Source organism: Carassius carassius, chromosome 7 (genome assembly GCF_963082965.1).
Source record: "Carassius carassius chromosome 7, fCarCar2.1, whole genome shotgun sequence".
NCBI classification, from domain to species: Eukaryota; Metazoa; Chordata; class Actinopteri; order Cypriniformes; family Cyprinidae; genus Carassius; species Carassius carassius.
Genome location: NC_081761.1, coordinates 40,333,748 through 40,350,025, shown reverse-complemented (window position 1 = coordinate 40,350,025; position 16,278 = coordinate 40,333,748). Strand labels below are relative to the sequence as shown.

The 16,278-nt window shown below is 40.5% G+C and overlaps 2 long non-coding RNA genes across 2 annotated transcripts; both read left to right on the top strand.

Moving 5' to 3' along the window:
- The first annotated feature begins 392 nt into the window (after positions 1-392).
- On the top strand, positions 393-8,493 carry LOC132143234 (uncharacterized). The gene is made up of 3 exons (XR_009434233.1): positions 393-444; positions 2,988-3,031; positions 8,415-8,493. It is a non-coding gene; the product is annotated as an uncharacterized LOC132143234 (long non-coding RNA).
- Positions 8,494-11,329: 2,836 nt separating this feature from the next.
- On the top strand, positions 11,330-13,809 carry LOC132143233 (uncharacterized). Its single transcript, XR_009434232.1, has 5 exons — positions 11,330-11,473; positions 12,735-12,878; positions 13,151-13,344; positions 13,431-13,531; positions 13,691-13,809. It is a non-coding gene; the product is annotated as an uncharacterized LOC132143233 (long non-coding RNA).
- The last annotated feature ends 2,469 nt before the right edge of the window (positions 13,810-16,278 follow it).

Here is a 16,278-nt window from a genome sequence, read left to right as displayed (position 1 = left end):
TAGATCTTTTATTTTTTGTTTGCATATCTCCAACAACTGACATTTTTTGTTTTTGTTATTTTATTTATTTATTTATTTATTTATTTATTGAGCAGGGTGCCACTGTCAAGGGAGTCAAAAGAAAATTACGTCGTCATTAGGGTTGCCAATTAACTTAAGTTGTTTGCATTCACCCAAACTGATTTGGCCAATCAAAACGCAGATGGTAAGGGAATGGCTGCTAGCACGAGCCCACCACGAGTAGCCTGCAGAGGTCCGGTCCTGTTTAGAAATTATATTTTAAGAGACATAAATGGCAAAATTACTTTAACTGTGATGTTTGTTGAATGTGTATTTCAATAATTCACAGATTAACGTGATTATCAGTTTTACTGAACCTTCTTCTTGTCTTTTCCAACAGGTTATATCCTCAACACGTCTCGAGACAGAGAGTGCCATCAATAGGTAAAGAGTAATAACACAATTACCATACATTACATCTCCCCTCTTAAGAAATATATTCCTCAACATAACAATTTAAACAACACAACTTATATTGTTTATGTACATAATGCCTTATGTTAATTCAAACATTCTTCTATTACCACACAAAAATTGCTTTAGTCTATTATTTTTTATTTTTTTATTTCAAACTATAAATTAAATCAGTGTTGTGTTTCATAACCTAACTATAAACAACTCTGCACTTACACATCCACTACGCTTTCATGGAGAATAGAGTTTTGGTGGTCTAATCAGTCGACCACATCGTGACCTTTTGACCTGTTCTTCCTGGTCCACAGGTGGTGTTACAGGTCTTTTTACTGGTGACAGTGCTGGTGATTGCACTGGAGTATCACTATCTGCAGGCTCACTGTATACTGAAGAACACTCCTCCAGATCTAGAGAGTGTGGTTGTGAGAAAGTAATTCCTCTGGTTTCCGCCAGGTGTCGCCGGTTTCTCCTGAAGGTGTTTCCATCAGCTGTTTGAATCACATAGAATCTGGGTTGTTCATGATTCCTCAGCACAATAGCTGGCTGCCAGTTGTTTCTGACTTTTAGTCTCACGTTTTCTCCATCTGCTATAGGTGGTAACTGTTTTGCTTCACAATCAAAGTAACGGTTTTGTTTCAGCTGCCTTCCCCTGATGCTTTTATGCACATTTGTGTAATGTTGTGGTCTCAACAGCTGTGCTGATGTAGGCCGTTTTGTTTTTAGTCTTCGACCCATGAGCAGCTGTGCAGGTGATAGCTTCACACCATCCATAGGAGCAATTCTGTACTCCATTAGAGCAGTATAACGATCTCTTGACATCTCTATAAGGATCTCCCTGCATTCTTTAGCAGATTCTTTACTGTCTGGACTGTTCATTCACTTTGACCATTTGACTGCAGTAATCCAGGACTTGGAACAAATGGAACAAGTCTACTCCAACTTTCGCCCATGCTCTGTCTGGAATGTCATGCCAGATGAGTGGATTTTTGGTGTTACTTCGTCTGAATGTATTACAAATAGCACACTTCAACACAACATCCTTAATTTGCTTTGCCATGTTGGTCCAGAACATGACATCTCTTGCCCTCTCCTTACACTTAACAATACCTAGATGAGATTCATGAACTCTTGCTAGTATGTCTGATCTCAAGCTTTGTGGGACAACAATTCGCCAATTCTTGACGAGTAACCCGTTGGAACAGGTAAGTTCTTCTCTGAAAGTCCAGCACTTTCTTATGTCTGCTGGAACTTGTCTTATGTTAGCAGACCATCCTGACTGAACTACTTCCATGACCATTTACAACTCTTCATCTTCTGCTGTTGCACTTCTTAATGTATTCAGCTTCTCTTTTGAAATTGGCAAACAACTGACACAGAATTAACTTGTAACTCATCTTCCAGGAGGGGCTTGGATTGTTCTTTAAGGAATGCTCGGTGCAGCGTGTCAGCTATATGTACAACTCTTAGAGCTGCAATCTCATCAGCATTCTCTGAAGTCTTGGGGGAGCTTTTTGGAGAGACTTTTTAAACACTGTCTCCTGGGCTTATGATCTGTCTCCACTTGTACTGTCTTACCATAGACATACTGATGGAACTTCTCGCAGCCATAGACAATCGCCAAGAGCTCTTTTTCCATTTGAGCAAATATTTTCTGACACTCAGTAAAAGACCAAATCCAAATCCCACCAGATGTCCATCTTGCAGCAACACTGCTCCCAGACTTTCAGCACTTGCATCCACTGACAACATTATCTCTTTGTTGAAATCAAAATACTTCAACACTGGGGCGTTGCTTGGAACAAACTTAGCCAGATATTGAAGCAGTCCTAGGAACCTCATAAGTGCAGCTTTGTCCGCTGACTCTGGAATGTTCTGTATTGCTCTGACTTTTTCTTTGTCTGGCTTCAACCCCTCTGCAGACAGAATGTGTCCAACATAGCTGACTTCATTCATTATGATCATGCATTTGTTTTTGTTTAACTTTAACTAGATTAATGCTTCTAATTCTATCTAGCAGTTGTCATAATTCTATCTTAGTGTCTTGTCATGTTGTTCCATGTCTTCACCCCACATCAGAATGTCATCCATGTTCACGACTCCATCTAAGCCTTTTAGTGTTTCTACAATGCACACTTGAAACACGTCTGGAGCTGACACTATGCAAAATGGAAGTCTCAAAACCGGTATTTTCCAAAAGGAGGGTTGAAAGTACATAGTTTGGAGCTCTCTTCATCCAGGTGTATTTGCCAAAACACATTATTGGCATCAAGCACTGAAAATACTTTGGCATTCGGCATCTCAGCTACTATTTCTTCAACTGTACACAATGGGTAGTTGTCTTTCTTTATGGCTTCGTTAAGATCTTGTGGATCGATGCAGATCCTGACTCTGGCTTCACTAACGTTACCATATTATTATGTGTATTTTATAATGTGTATTTCAATAATTCACAGAGACCACAGATTAACGTGATTATCAGTTTTACTGAACCTTCTTCTTGTCTTTTCCAACAGGTTATATCCTCAACACATCTCTAGAGAGACAGCGCCATCAACAGGTAAAGAGTAATACCACAATTACCATAAATTACATTAAATGTTACATTACATTAACCATGCATAATTAATTCGTTATGGTGATGCAGTATAATTATGTCATGATGCAGAAAGTGTTTAGAAATTAGTCGAACATGGCATGTTATCAGATCTTAGGATTTTTCGTTTATGTCTATTTTATTTTATTCTAACACTATTTTAATCAGTTCGATGATCAGTCAGTACTAAAATTATGTTAACTTTGATCAATATATGGGCATAGGAGTGCACAATGGTCAGGGCCAGCCCTGATTTTGGGCAATTAAGAAGTCCTACCTGGACACAATTTTTCCCAGTAAAAGAGTACATATGGTCATCCATTGCATTCATGCTATAATGCTACTTGCTGGAAAATGTAGTTGCAGTATCTATACTACCTCTCATCTTCTCCCACATTCACTGATCCACCACACTAACATTAGTAAAGTTAATAGCTCTCTATATTTCTTGGATTCATTAATTTATTTTTCATTTTAAATGTTCAATTTATTAATTTAACTATCCCTTGGTTGACATGGCCTCACATTCTTTTGGCATTGATTGTTCTGGGTAGGTTTTGTAAAGCTTTTGGACTGGAAATTGCCAACTCAAGCCGGGAATTCACTGTGCGATTTTCATCAGATTTTGAGCCGAATTCTGACTTGTGCGACTCTTTTTTGGGTCAGGCAGATTTTCAGCATGGTCGTGCCTTGTCTGTAGTGCAATGTACAATGGGAAACGAGAGGCGATTAACCTCTCCTGACCGGCAATCGGTTGGTCGGATGAATTTCTGACATGTCAGAAATTTTGGTCACCTCTCGTGAGGTATCGCACTATTGAAGCAGGGCTATGAAACCATGGTGACACGGCGTGTAGTGTGGACTGGAGTGATAACTTGTGTGGAGTTATGGCAGCAACATGTCAGCCTTTTTGACGTGTCATCGTCAACTTACCATGACAGGAATGCCAGAGAGAAAAGATGGGAGGATATAGCTGCTGAGCTGCAGCTGCCTGCCTGCCTTTTTTTTTTTCTCGACGTTTCAGCACACAGAATTGCGCATATCACCAAAGCAGTGCGTTTATGCCCTTTATGGTTTATCAGTATCCCCTCCTCCACAGGGGGGAGTAAAATTTATTTCACGTGGAGTAACCCCTTTGGGCTATATTGCACATGGAAGTCTCTGGGATAGCTCAGAGGCTGCATATTTTTCAGAGACTGAAGAACAGGGGAAATACGGCCTTAGTAACTGTACCATGGAGAATACACACATGGGATCCCAAGGGTCATTCATATGAGCACCAGCCTCACACCAGTTTTCAAGAATTTATTGGATGAAGGCCTAGCAGGATGCTCCACCATGTACAGATGTCAAAGTCCTGGAGAGCTCAAAAGGGTTTGCCCAGTTAGGGAACTTTCTGGAGAAAAATAAGCGCCAAGACGTAGCTAGCAGACTCTGAACTAGGGCCTCTCAGTGCCACTACCCATTTGAGGCAAGAACACAGGAGGATAGTGGTTCAACACGAAGGCTATATAGAACCTAGCGAATGTGTTCGGAGTTGCCCAGCCCACACACATCTCTACAGATATCTGTCAGCGAGGCACCACGAGTCATCCCCCAGGATAATGCCACACTTCTGTGATGGCATCCACTAGCCAGCAGGCCACATGCTCTGCTTAGAGACTGCCTTTCCCTTCTGCTGGCCTTCATAACAGACAAAGAGCTTTGAGTGCTGAAATGCATCCATCAGATCGATTGCTGCAAACCAATCTTGGGGTGGACAAATTAGAAAATGTGTTTCTGTGTCAACATCTTGAACAGCAGGTTGTGAAGTGCACAGTTCAAAACTCGCAGGTTTGAGATCGGCCGTAACCGACTGAAAAGGGAAGCACAGTGTCAAAAGTCCTAAATACAAATTATTCTTAAATGATGTTCAGTTTATGTTTGCTCTGAATTTCTTTTGAGCACAATGTGCTAACTTCTGTATAGAATACGTTTATACAGCACTGTTATAAGCTTTAATACTGTAAAAATTAACGTGAAGGCACACCAAATGGGAACATATTTTAAATTAAGATGAATCAAGATGGCGCCGCACATGGCTGCTTCAGTGCTTGGCTCTCCAGTGTTTGTACTGTTTTTGTTCGTTTTTCCTGTTTTTTGTTTAACAAACACGATCAGTTTCACCAGGGATGAACTGCTGAACATTCGGCAGAACACACCACATGATATTTTTCCGGATTTCTATTATACAGACGTTTTACTGAACATTGTTATCGGAGGAGCAGAGGCGCTGATCAAGCGCTTCAAGACGCGCAGACGGGGAAAGCGAGCGGGAGCGCTCGTCAGACTCAGGAAGCGCGGATTTCGAACGCCGTTGCCTAGCATCCATCTCGCAAATCTCCGCTCTCTACCCAACAAAACGGACGAACTCCTTCTGCTCTCGCGGACAAATAAGGATTTCTCTCACTCTGCTGCTCTGTGTTTCACGGAAACCTGGCTGAATGACGCCATACCGGACAGCGCACTCCATCTGCCGGGCTTTCAGCTGTTTAGAGCGGATCGCGACGCAGAATCAACGGGGAAATCGCGCGGCGGCGGGACATGCTTTTACATCAATGAACGGTGGTGTACAGATGTAACTGTATTAAAGAAGATGTGCTGTCCTGATCTAGAAACGCAGTTTATCAACTGCAAGCCGTTCTATTCGCCGCGGGAGTTTCACTCGTTCATTCTGGTTAGTGTTTACATCCCTCCTCAAGCGCAAGTAAGTCTGGCTTTACAGAAACTCGCTGATCAGATCACAGACACAGAACAACAACACCCGGACTCTGTTTTAATCATTCTTGGGGACTTTAATAAAGCCAATCTCTCCCATGAACTGCCAAAATACAGACAGCATGTTACCTGTCCCACCAGAGACAGTAATATACTGGATCACTGTTACACCACAATAAAGGATGCATATCACTCTGTTCCACGAGCAGCTTTGGGACGTTCTGATCACTGTCTGGTTCATCTTATACCGACCTACAAGCAGAAACTTAAATCTGCTAAACCTGTAGTAAAGACTGTGAAGAGATGGACCAGCGAAACAGAGCAGGATTTACAATCTTGTTTTGACATCACAGACTGGAGCGTTTTTGAAGCTGCTACCACCGATCTGGACGAACTCACAGAGACCGTAACATCCTATATTAGTTTCTGTGAGGATATATGCATTCCTACCAGGACTTATTTAACATTCAACAATGATAAGCCATGGTTTACAGTAAAACTCAGACACCTTCGTCAGGCCAAAGAGGATGCCTAAAGAAATGGGGACAGGGTCTTGTACAATCAGGCCAGGAACACACTGAACAAAGAGATTAGAGCGGCTAAAAAGACCTACGCTAAAAAGTTGGAAGACCAGTTTACTTCCAACGACTCTACTTCAGTTTGGAGAGGACTGAGAGCCATCACAAACCACAAGACACCATCCCCTTGCACTGAGGCTAATCAACGACTTGCTAACGACCTGAATGAGTTTTATAGTAGATTTGAAACCCCCAACACCCACTCTGACCATCTCCCTGCACAACCATTAACACCTCCTGCAATCCCCCTCTCCATACCTCCTGCAATTCAAATCTGTGAAGATGATGTGCGCCAGGTCTTCAAGAAAAACAAAAGAAGAAAAGCACCAGGCCCAGATGGCGTTACACCAGCCTGTCTGAAAACCTGTGCTGACCAGCTGGCCCCCATCTTTTCACAGATCTTCAACAGATCTCTGGAGTTGTGTGAAGTGCCTTCCTGCTTCAAACGCTCAACCATAATCCCCATTCCAAAGAAACCCAAGATAACAGGACTTAACGACTACAGACCTGTGGCTCTAACGTCTGTCGTCATGAAGTCGTTTGAAAAACTGGTTCTGGCTTATCTGAAGGACATCACTGGACCCTTACTAGACCCCCTGCAGTTTGCGTACCGAGCAAACAGGTCCGTGGATGATGCAATCAACATGGCATTGCACTTCATCCTGCAACATCTGGACAAAACAGGGACTTATGTGAGGATCCTGTTTGTGGACTTTAGTTCGGCTTTCAACACCATCATCCCAACAACCCTCCAGACCAAACTGACCCAGCTCTCTGTTCCTAGCTCTATCTGTCAGTGGATCACCAGCTTTCTGACAGATAGGCAACAGTTAGTGAGACTGGGGAAATTCATGTCAAACAGCTGCTCCACCAACACTGGTGCCCCTCAGGGATGTGTTCTCTCCCCTCTGCTCTTCTCCCTGTACACCAACGACTGCACCTCTAAAGACCCCTCTGTCAAGCTCCTGAAGTTTGCAGACGACACTACAGTCATCGGCCTCATCCAGGACGGTGACGAGTCTGCTTACAGACAGGAGGTTGAGCAGCTGGCTGTCTGGTGCAGTCTTAACAACCTGGAGCTGAACACGCTCAAAACAGTGGAGATGACTGTGGACTTTAGGAGAAACCCCCCTGCACTTTCCCCACTCACCATCATGAACAGCACTGTGACTGCAGTGGAGTCATTCAGATTCCTGGGAACCACCATCTCTCAGGACCTGAAGTGGGACAATCACATTGGCTCCATTGTGAAAAAAGCCCAACAAAGGTTGTACTTCCTTCGCCAGCTGAGGAAGTTTAACCTGCCACAGGAGCTGCTGAAACAGTTCTACTCAGCCGTCATTGAGTCAGTCCTGTGTACTTCAATTACTGTCTGGTTTGGTTCAGCTACAAAGTCAGATATCAGAAGACTACAGAGAACTGTTCGGACTGCTGAAAGGATTATTGGTGCTCCCCTGCCCACCCTCCAAGAACTGTACACATCCAGAGTGAGGAAAAGGACTCAGAAAATCACTCTGGATCCCTCACATCCAAGTCACCCCATCTTTGAACTTTTGCCATCTGGCCGGCGCCTCAGAGCCGCAAATACAAGAACAGCAAGGCACAAGAATAGTTTCTTCCCCCAGGCAATCTACCTCATGAACAGTTAAATGTTTCCCACTTAAACTTATGCAAAAATGTGCAATATCCTTATATTTATTTGTTACCCCTCCATCCTAGAACATTCCTGCATCTCACTCAATCCTATTCCATTATCATTTATAGCACAATTGTTTATACACTTATTTATTTGCCAATTTGTAAATCTCCAGTAAATTTTTTTTTTTTTTTTTTTTTTTTTTTTTTTTTGTCTGTGTGTTGTTGTCTCTGTTTACTGGAAGCTTATGTCACTAAAACAAATTCCTTGTATGCGCAAGCATACTTGGCAATAAAGCTCTTTCTGATTCTGATTCTGATTCTGAAATTGATTTCACAGTGTATGTTGAATAATACATCTGTTTTCACCCTTGCAGCATAAAATATGAAATAAAAACAAGAAGAGACAAGACATCATGCATCGCAGACTAATACTGCTGTCTGCCCTCTGTATGGGTGAGACACACACACACACACACACACACACATACACACACACACACACACACACACACACACACACACACACATACACACACATTCTTGCATTTGTATTTTACAGGGACTCTCCATAGATGTAATGGTTTTTATACTATACTGTATTTTCTATCCCCTTCACTAACTCTACATCTAAATCTATCCCCTCACAAAAAACTACAGGCATTTTTTAAATGTCAAAAAACACTGTTTAGAATGTTTTTAAGCCTTTTAGTTTATGGGGACACAGGAAATGTAAACCTCATAAACCATGTTTATGATGTTTACTAACCCATGTCATTATACAAATTTGTGTGCTCATAAACCATATATACCAAAACAAATCAACATGCACATTCTTATCAAAGAAACATGATAAATAGACTCATCACATGACAACGCAACTTAACCAATAATGTTATCAACATGGTAATGTCCTTGGAAAGTCTGTTGTTCATGTCGGCTTTGCTTCAGTCCCTCCAGCTGAAGATGGCAGTCTGCTCATCTGGATCCTCTCCTCTATCATAATAATAACTACTTTTCTTACTACATCTGCAAGATCAACAATAACTCTTCTTACCACATCTGTAGTACCAAATACTCTCGATGCAAACACAACTTCCACAAACTACTAGTGAGACAACACCTGCAATGCTAACACATTTATTTACTATATCTTCTAAAACAAAGTTTAAACAACAACCACAACTACTTCTAATAAAACACTTTCAGCACAATCAAGCTTTCATCTTACTTCACCTGAAGTACTGAGCACTGTAGAACCGTCCACAGTCTTCGGTAAAACAGCGATGGGAGTGCAGACTATGGCTAGTTCAAAATCGAATATTTCAATAGTTTTATTTTCTACAGCAACTAGAGATTTTAGAACTGCTCTACCTAAAAGCTTAGAAGCATCAACAACTTCTGCAAGTACACAAACAATAATGTCTACTGCAACTGTAGCACAGCAAATAACTGTTTCTGTAACTCAAGAACCAACACCTACTGTTGCTACAAAATCTGCAGAACTAACAACTACTCAAAGTACAACCACATATATCGCTAAACATTAAAACCCATTTAAAAATAATCGTAATAATAAAATAGTATGTCATAGTAAGCCACCTGAATATATTAATACAGAATTAATGTTTTTAAAATGAAAGTGCTTCCTGTAAGTTCATAAGATGATTACACTGATTATATTCTCTTCTCGCCCTTCCACAGCAACATTTGCATCTCTGGGCGACGCACAGGTGAGTCAGGAGAAACCCCAAGAGGAAGTGATTTCCATATTGTGCTTCATGCTTGTCTTTACAAAATCAAAAGTGTTTACTTACAAATATGTGAAATCCAGATAACTTGATACTTAATTATTTCTTGTTCAAAGAGGCATTTAGTATCATAATGCAAAATACTAATTTGTATATTACCTGCTTTTCTTTCAGTGCAATGCAACACATTCAAATGGTGAGATTATTAAACATTAATGCAACATCTTGTGCATGCATGACAGTACTCAAAGACACAGGGCTAACAGAGTAAACTGCAATGTATGAAGTATGTATGAAAGAGATCTGTTATAGTACAGCACATATATGCAAAAGCATTTGCAATCTGCCCGAGGAGACCAATTATAATAAGGTGGCGCCCCTAGTGGATAGAATTAAACACATTAGGCCTGGTTGTCATACTTTCTTTACTTTTCAGTAGAGTCATCAAATGTTCTGTGCAAACTTTTATTTTCATTTTATTTTTTTTTTTTCTTTTATAGTTTTATTTATTTAATTCATTTTTTTTTTAACTCAGGTCGTCTTTATGATCTATTACACTATTTCTATTCACTGATGAATATTAAGGTCTGTTAGGGGGCGGAGCAACACGTGTAGCCCCGCCCTGCTCTGTTTGCCGCGGCCTTCCGCGTTTATAGTCTTTCCGCTGTACACTAGTCCTGTTTGGGGCGCTAACGCGTAGCTGTTCCGCGAAACCGACAAGACTGACTAGAAGAAGAGGAGGAAGAGGAACGCGCTCAATGGAGGAGAACGGTCTCTGAACGCTCAACCTGCATCTGCTGGTGTCGCTGTTGGACATTGTTGCTTTAGAAAAGAAGCGATTTAGCCTCTATTTGCTTAAAGGCTCTGTTAGATGGGCATACACGAAATCTATGAATGAGATTTTAAAAGAAATAAGAAATATAATAAGAAAAACAAGAAAAAAAAAGATTTTAAACGTATAAAAATAAACAAGGAAGGACAAGAATACCTAAATTACACACACACACACACACATATATATATATATATATATACAGTATATATATATATATATATATATATATATATATATATATATATATATATATATATATATATATATATATATATATATATTGAGTGATTTATAAACAAGCAAGCCACTTGTGTAAGAGTTGCAGCTGTGTAATGGCCTTTGTGGGAAGTCCAGTGAGGAGGCCATTTTTTTCTTACTATCTCCTGAAACATTTGTGAGCCGTCTCAGAAAGCCCTACAGGTACAGGTACCCAGTTTTCTGCCCTGTTGAGGATTTCTGACTGACCGTGTCAAAGGATGCAATGAGATTTCATCGGTATTTAAGTGAATATCTTTATGAGTGCCGTCTCTGTGCTGTGTGATGCAGTCAGAAACCAGAACAAACACTGTTCAAGTTCAAGAATATGATGCAAACTTTCTCAATAATCTTAGTATTGCAAACTAATCTGAGTACCTGCAAACTAATAAATAAATATCTATGTTTTTTCCTAGAAACCGGATCATGCAGTCTCACTACTGAGTGAGTACTTAATTAACATTAGTGCATAGCATCATAATAGTTAGCTTACAGATTTCAACCAAATATATTTTATTCCTACTGTTACAGTAGAGCCAGCAATCAAACTCTGGCCAGCTGTGATCTGAATAATTTGAAAAACTTCAGCTCTCTGGTGAGTGATTCCTCTCTGCTTTCTTTCTACATCTCCCTCTTATAAAACAATTCTCTGTTGTGATATTATTAATAAACTGACACAGCAGGCACCTACACACAGTTACTTAGAATCGGGCAGTAAGAATAAATTGCATGCTTTTTAAGAACAACAATAAATTGTATATGTGAATTAATATACAAATATATGGATTAAAGATTGAAGCATCTGCACATAGCAAACTTGATTATTCTGTGAATTTTACAGTTAAGGTGAAAAGTTCTGACACATGCTGGAACTACATATGTTTAGAGTTTACAACATTAGGATGTAGAATATAGGATACATATGGTGGACATCGGAGAGCTCAGATTTGTAAATAGCTATTGTTCTGAGACTAAAGCTGAAAACAGTTTTGCCGCCCAATATTAATCTAATATTTTATTTTTCAGGATTCACAGATGAATAGAAAGCTCAAAAGATCAGAATTTATTTTAAACATTATGCATGTCTTTACTGTCACCTTTGATTGATTTAATGCATCCTTGTTAAAAGCATTCATTTCTTTTAAAAATGAAATAAATAAATAAAAACACTGACCAATTTTTTAAAGAGCAGTGTACATTTAGCTGATAATTATAATAATCCAGTGAGATTTTTGTATGCCACAGCTATCAATAGAAAGTATGATCCACACATATATTTCACCATCATTAGGTTAGTCTGGGATAATAGGAAGAGAAAAAAAAATCATAATAAAAAATAAATTAAAAAAAAGCCTCAGAAAAAAAAGTCAGAACATGACAACATCTTTAAGAAACTTGAAATCTACCTAATACCTAATACTTACCATAGCTAGGTTAAAATCAGTTCTAAACGCAATGGGTGGTCATACCAAATAATTTGATTTAATTAATACAAGTTAACTGATAAGTGCCTAAAATTATTTTACATCACTGTAGATTTGTAGGTTGATTTCTCCAAACATCATAAAAATGCTGCCAAAGCTCTTATGATTTTAGTCTGTCTCAGTTTCTGTCTGTTTATGTAATCCCAGACTGTCTCGATGGTAAAATCAAATTTCTGTATGGATTATACATTTTCTTTGTCGGACTCATTGTGTAAAAATAAATAATTAAACAAAAACATTGCTCGCATGGCTGCAGTAGCTAAAGAAAGAAAGATTCTTAAATGTCCCCATCTAGTTGGCATTATAATACAAGCTTTTTTGTTCAAATTAATTATTCAGCTGTGGAACCGTTTTTTGTGTTTTCATATTTAGATTTTAAATGCAGTGGATGGCACTGTACACCATCTACAATGTATATCCAACAGCCCAGCAAGTTTGCCTCAAGAAAAACGTCACATGCTCCAAACTGAGCTTGGAAAGATCATTGCATCAACACTAAATGTTATGGTTCACCTTGTAAGAAAAATACATTTAAGACTATTTAACCTTTGCTGGAAAACATCAACTGCCTGCTTTGCTTTTTGCTTATTTTATTTTTATCTAACGATTTTTATCTCTGATTTTCTGAAATATTTGCCTTAATGATTGCAATCATATGAACCATCAAATTTTCATAATTTATTTCTTTCAATATCAGTGAACACTGTGAACTACATGCAATCAGCCTGGACGCTGTTAGTCAATTATCATATCATTGATGTCCATAATGACATTTATTTTTATTTTAGGGACTTTCTTCAATCGAGGATATTGCTGACAGTTTTGGTGCTTTACACACACTGACTGCAGAGAATGCGCAAAACATGGAGTTTGTTCAGTCATGGATCTGTGTCAGGCTTATTCCACTCCTCCCGTTCATTACCACAGAGTTTATATCCAACATGAGCAAGATAAACTTTTCGTGTGTCAGCTACCAAACAATGTATGAGTCAAAATTTTGAATACACTGTTGTTACAGAGAAACAAATTGAAATTATGGATAATCTTTAAACATTTTTTTGTGAATAGAGTCAAAACACTCAGTCAGCAGGTAAACCTGATCAATGAAACATCAAAGACCTCCATCTACACCCAATTCATTAAGCCAGTATTGTCCAGACAAATTTCAGGTGCAGTAAAATGTTTTTAAGTTGAAATGATCCAAACCTGTTACAGATCTCATGATACTTACATATGAAAAGTGGTTATAATAAAACCATTAAATATACAAACGTTCACAATTCAGGGGTGCTTTGATTAATTCCATCAGTTTTCTGTATTCAATACAGATCCTGCATGTCAGTCTAAAATTATGGGCAGTGCTGAATGGCTTAAGAAAAATTTGGGTGAATTTTCGTTCTATGCTACATTGAAGGATCTACAAACTCTGAATGGAAATTTTTCCAGTGTAAGTAAATTTTAAAATTACCCATGTTAATTGTTGTTATTGTATTTATATATGTTTTGTCTGGGGTTTGTTCACCTTAGCTGGCAGCTTTGGAATCCCTGTCACCTGACCAGAAAGCAGAGCTCCTGTTGGATCCGTCCACCGGTGCTCTTGAAAATGTGACCGTGGTGAAGGAGGTGTTGAGCAGCATCCTGAAAGCCCCAGATGAGACGCAGCTAGAGAAATTCTTTGAAACGTTCGTGGAGGTCAGCAAAGAGGTGAGTCTTTTTTAAATTTATCCCCCCTTTTTAATGCAATTTATCTATAATGGCTTAGACTAAGAATGTGCTGCTTGCGAGCAAGCAGGTTGTTCTAGAGGGTCCTATCGTGGTGCTGAATGTGTCTCTTCCCCCACCCTCCCCTCTCAGGAAAACATCACCTACATCACAAACGCAGACGTCCGGGACACAATACTGAACCTGACTTTGACGGCTCTGGCTCCCAAATTCCCTCTCTTCCAAACCAGTGACTATGAGCTGTGGTTCCAAATTAATCTGGTGGTCCTGCTGGCCAGCTTCCGTCCTTCAGTTTTGGTGGTGATCCCCGCCAACCTCACCTGCGACTCTTACGATGCAATGTAAACAATCCGGCTCCCTTGGTTTCTTGTCTTTATTCAGTGAGTAGAAGTAAATGTTGAGCTTTTCCATTTTTGCACGTCTCCACAGATTGAAAGGCCTGGAGAACGCTTTGGTGGTTCTCCCATCTGCAGTTGGAGCGGAGCTGAAGTCAAGCATAGACGAACTTCGACAGTCACCACCAGAAGGTATGGCCTGACCAGCTCTCTTCAAATACGTAAAGATCGCAGTGTTGTTCTTTGGTCAACCAAAAGAGTTCTTACCAAATGCAAGTGAATGTAAGCAATTTGCAAGTGGCCTCCCATTGACAGAAATCTTGTTTGTCTTGGTTTTCTCCTCAGGCTGCACGCCTCCTCGTCCTGTTGGTTTCGTAAGTACTTCATTATCGTACATGGTTTATGGGTACAGTTCAAGCCCATTACAAGCTGTACGTAATGGTTTTCTTATATTTTCTTGCCTTGTCTTCCTTCTCACCAGTGCAAAGAGACAATAGTGGATGGTGAGTCAGATCACAGGATGCTAGTTTGCGATTGATAGAATTTCATCAGTTTGTGATAAAATCATGAGATGGCTAGTAAAATCTAGACCTCATCTTTTGTTTTTTTTTATGTTCGTTTGCTTTGCAGAGGTGAAGCTGTGTGGAGGTGTCAACAGGTGAGTATCGGTTTGGTGCCTGCTGAGAACAGAGATAGGCTTTAAAGTGGTGACAATGGATAACATGGTCTTGTCCCTTGCAGTGGTCGACCCGGGAGCCAGCCTCCTTCCTCGGATCAGCTGTGCGACTTCACCATCTCTTATTATGCCTGCTCTTCGGTAAGTCTTCCATGAACGGTGCACCTGAAAGCCTGTCTTTGCAAAGAGTCCTGGTTCTCTGACTGCACAAATCTGTCCACTCTTTTAAAGGTCGCATCATCCCTGTCCTCTGATGCTCTCGTCACGCTGCTGACTTGCAAAGTGCCGAGCAGCATGAACAGCAGCGCAGAGACGTGGAAGCTTTTTTTCCAGAAAGTGGCGGGAGTTCTGGAGGTTGCTCTGTCAGCGTACTCCAACAATGTGAGTGACACCCCGGCTTGCTGGAACAGGAGATGAAGTGCTGTCTCTGGGCTCTACATTGAGATATGTCCGTTTGCTTTCACAGAACCTCAGTGGCCATCAGCCTGAGTCCAGTATTCTCGATGCCATCGGAGAGGTGAAAGTCAACAAATTCAGCGCCGCACAACTGTCAGATGTCAGCTTCATTACCGACTGGTTCCAGGGAAGGCTGAGACCATTCTTGCCAGCAGTCTCCAGGGACTTCCTGTCCTGCCTTAGCTCCAAGAACTTCAGTTGCGACACCTACCAAGTTGTGTAAGTATCTTCAGTGCTCTGTAAATCCCGAAGTGGTAGTCAGGGGAGTGGAGTTGTGCAATCCGTAACGGCCGACGATCTCTCCTGAATTAGGGTGCAGGCTTTCAGACGTCAAGCGTCCCTCATGGAGGTGGGGCAACAACGGGTCGTCTTCACTGAATTTGTCAATCCCTTCCTCTCGAGAGATGACCTATCAGGTACTTTAAGCCCTGTCAATGTCTTGAGTTGCCACCCGTCATGTTGTAGTTCCTTAGGCATCCTTCAGCGTCTCAGCTTGTCACGGGTGTTTCGCCAGTTAAGTGGTGTTCTAATTCCCCCAATGTTCAATCCAGATCCTTCCTGTCTTGCCAATATTACAAGCAGCGCTGACTGGCTGGAGAAGAACTTTGGCAACTTCTCCGTCTACGCTACCTTGGAGGATCTCCAAAGGCTGAATGAAAATTTCTCCAGCGTGAGTACCCTTTGGTTTGCTCCAGTTGACCTTGTGAATCGTCATTTTTTTATGACT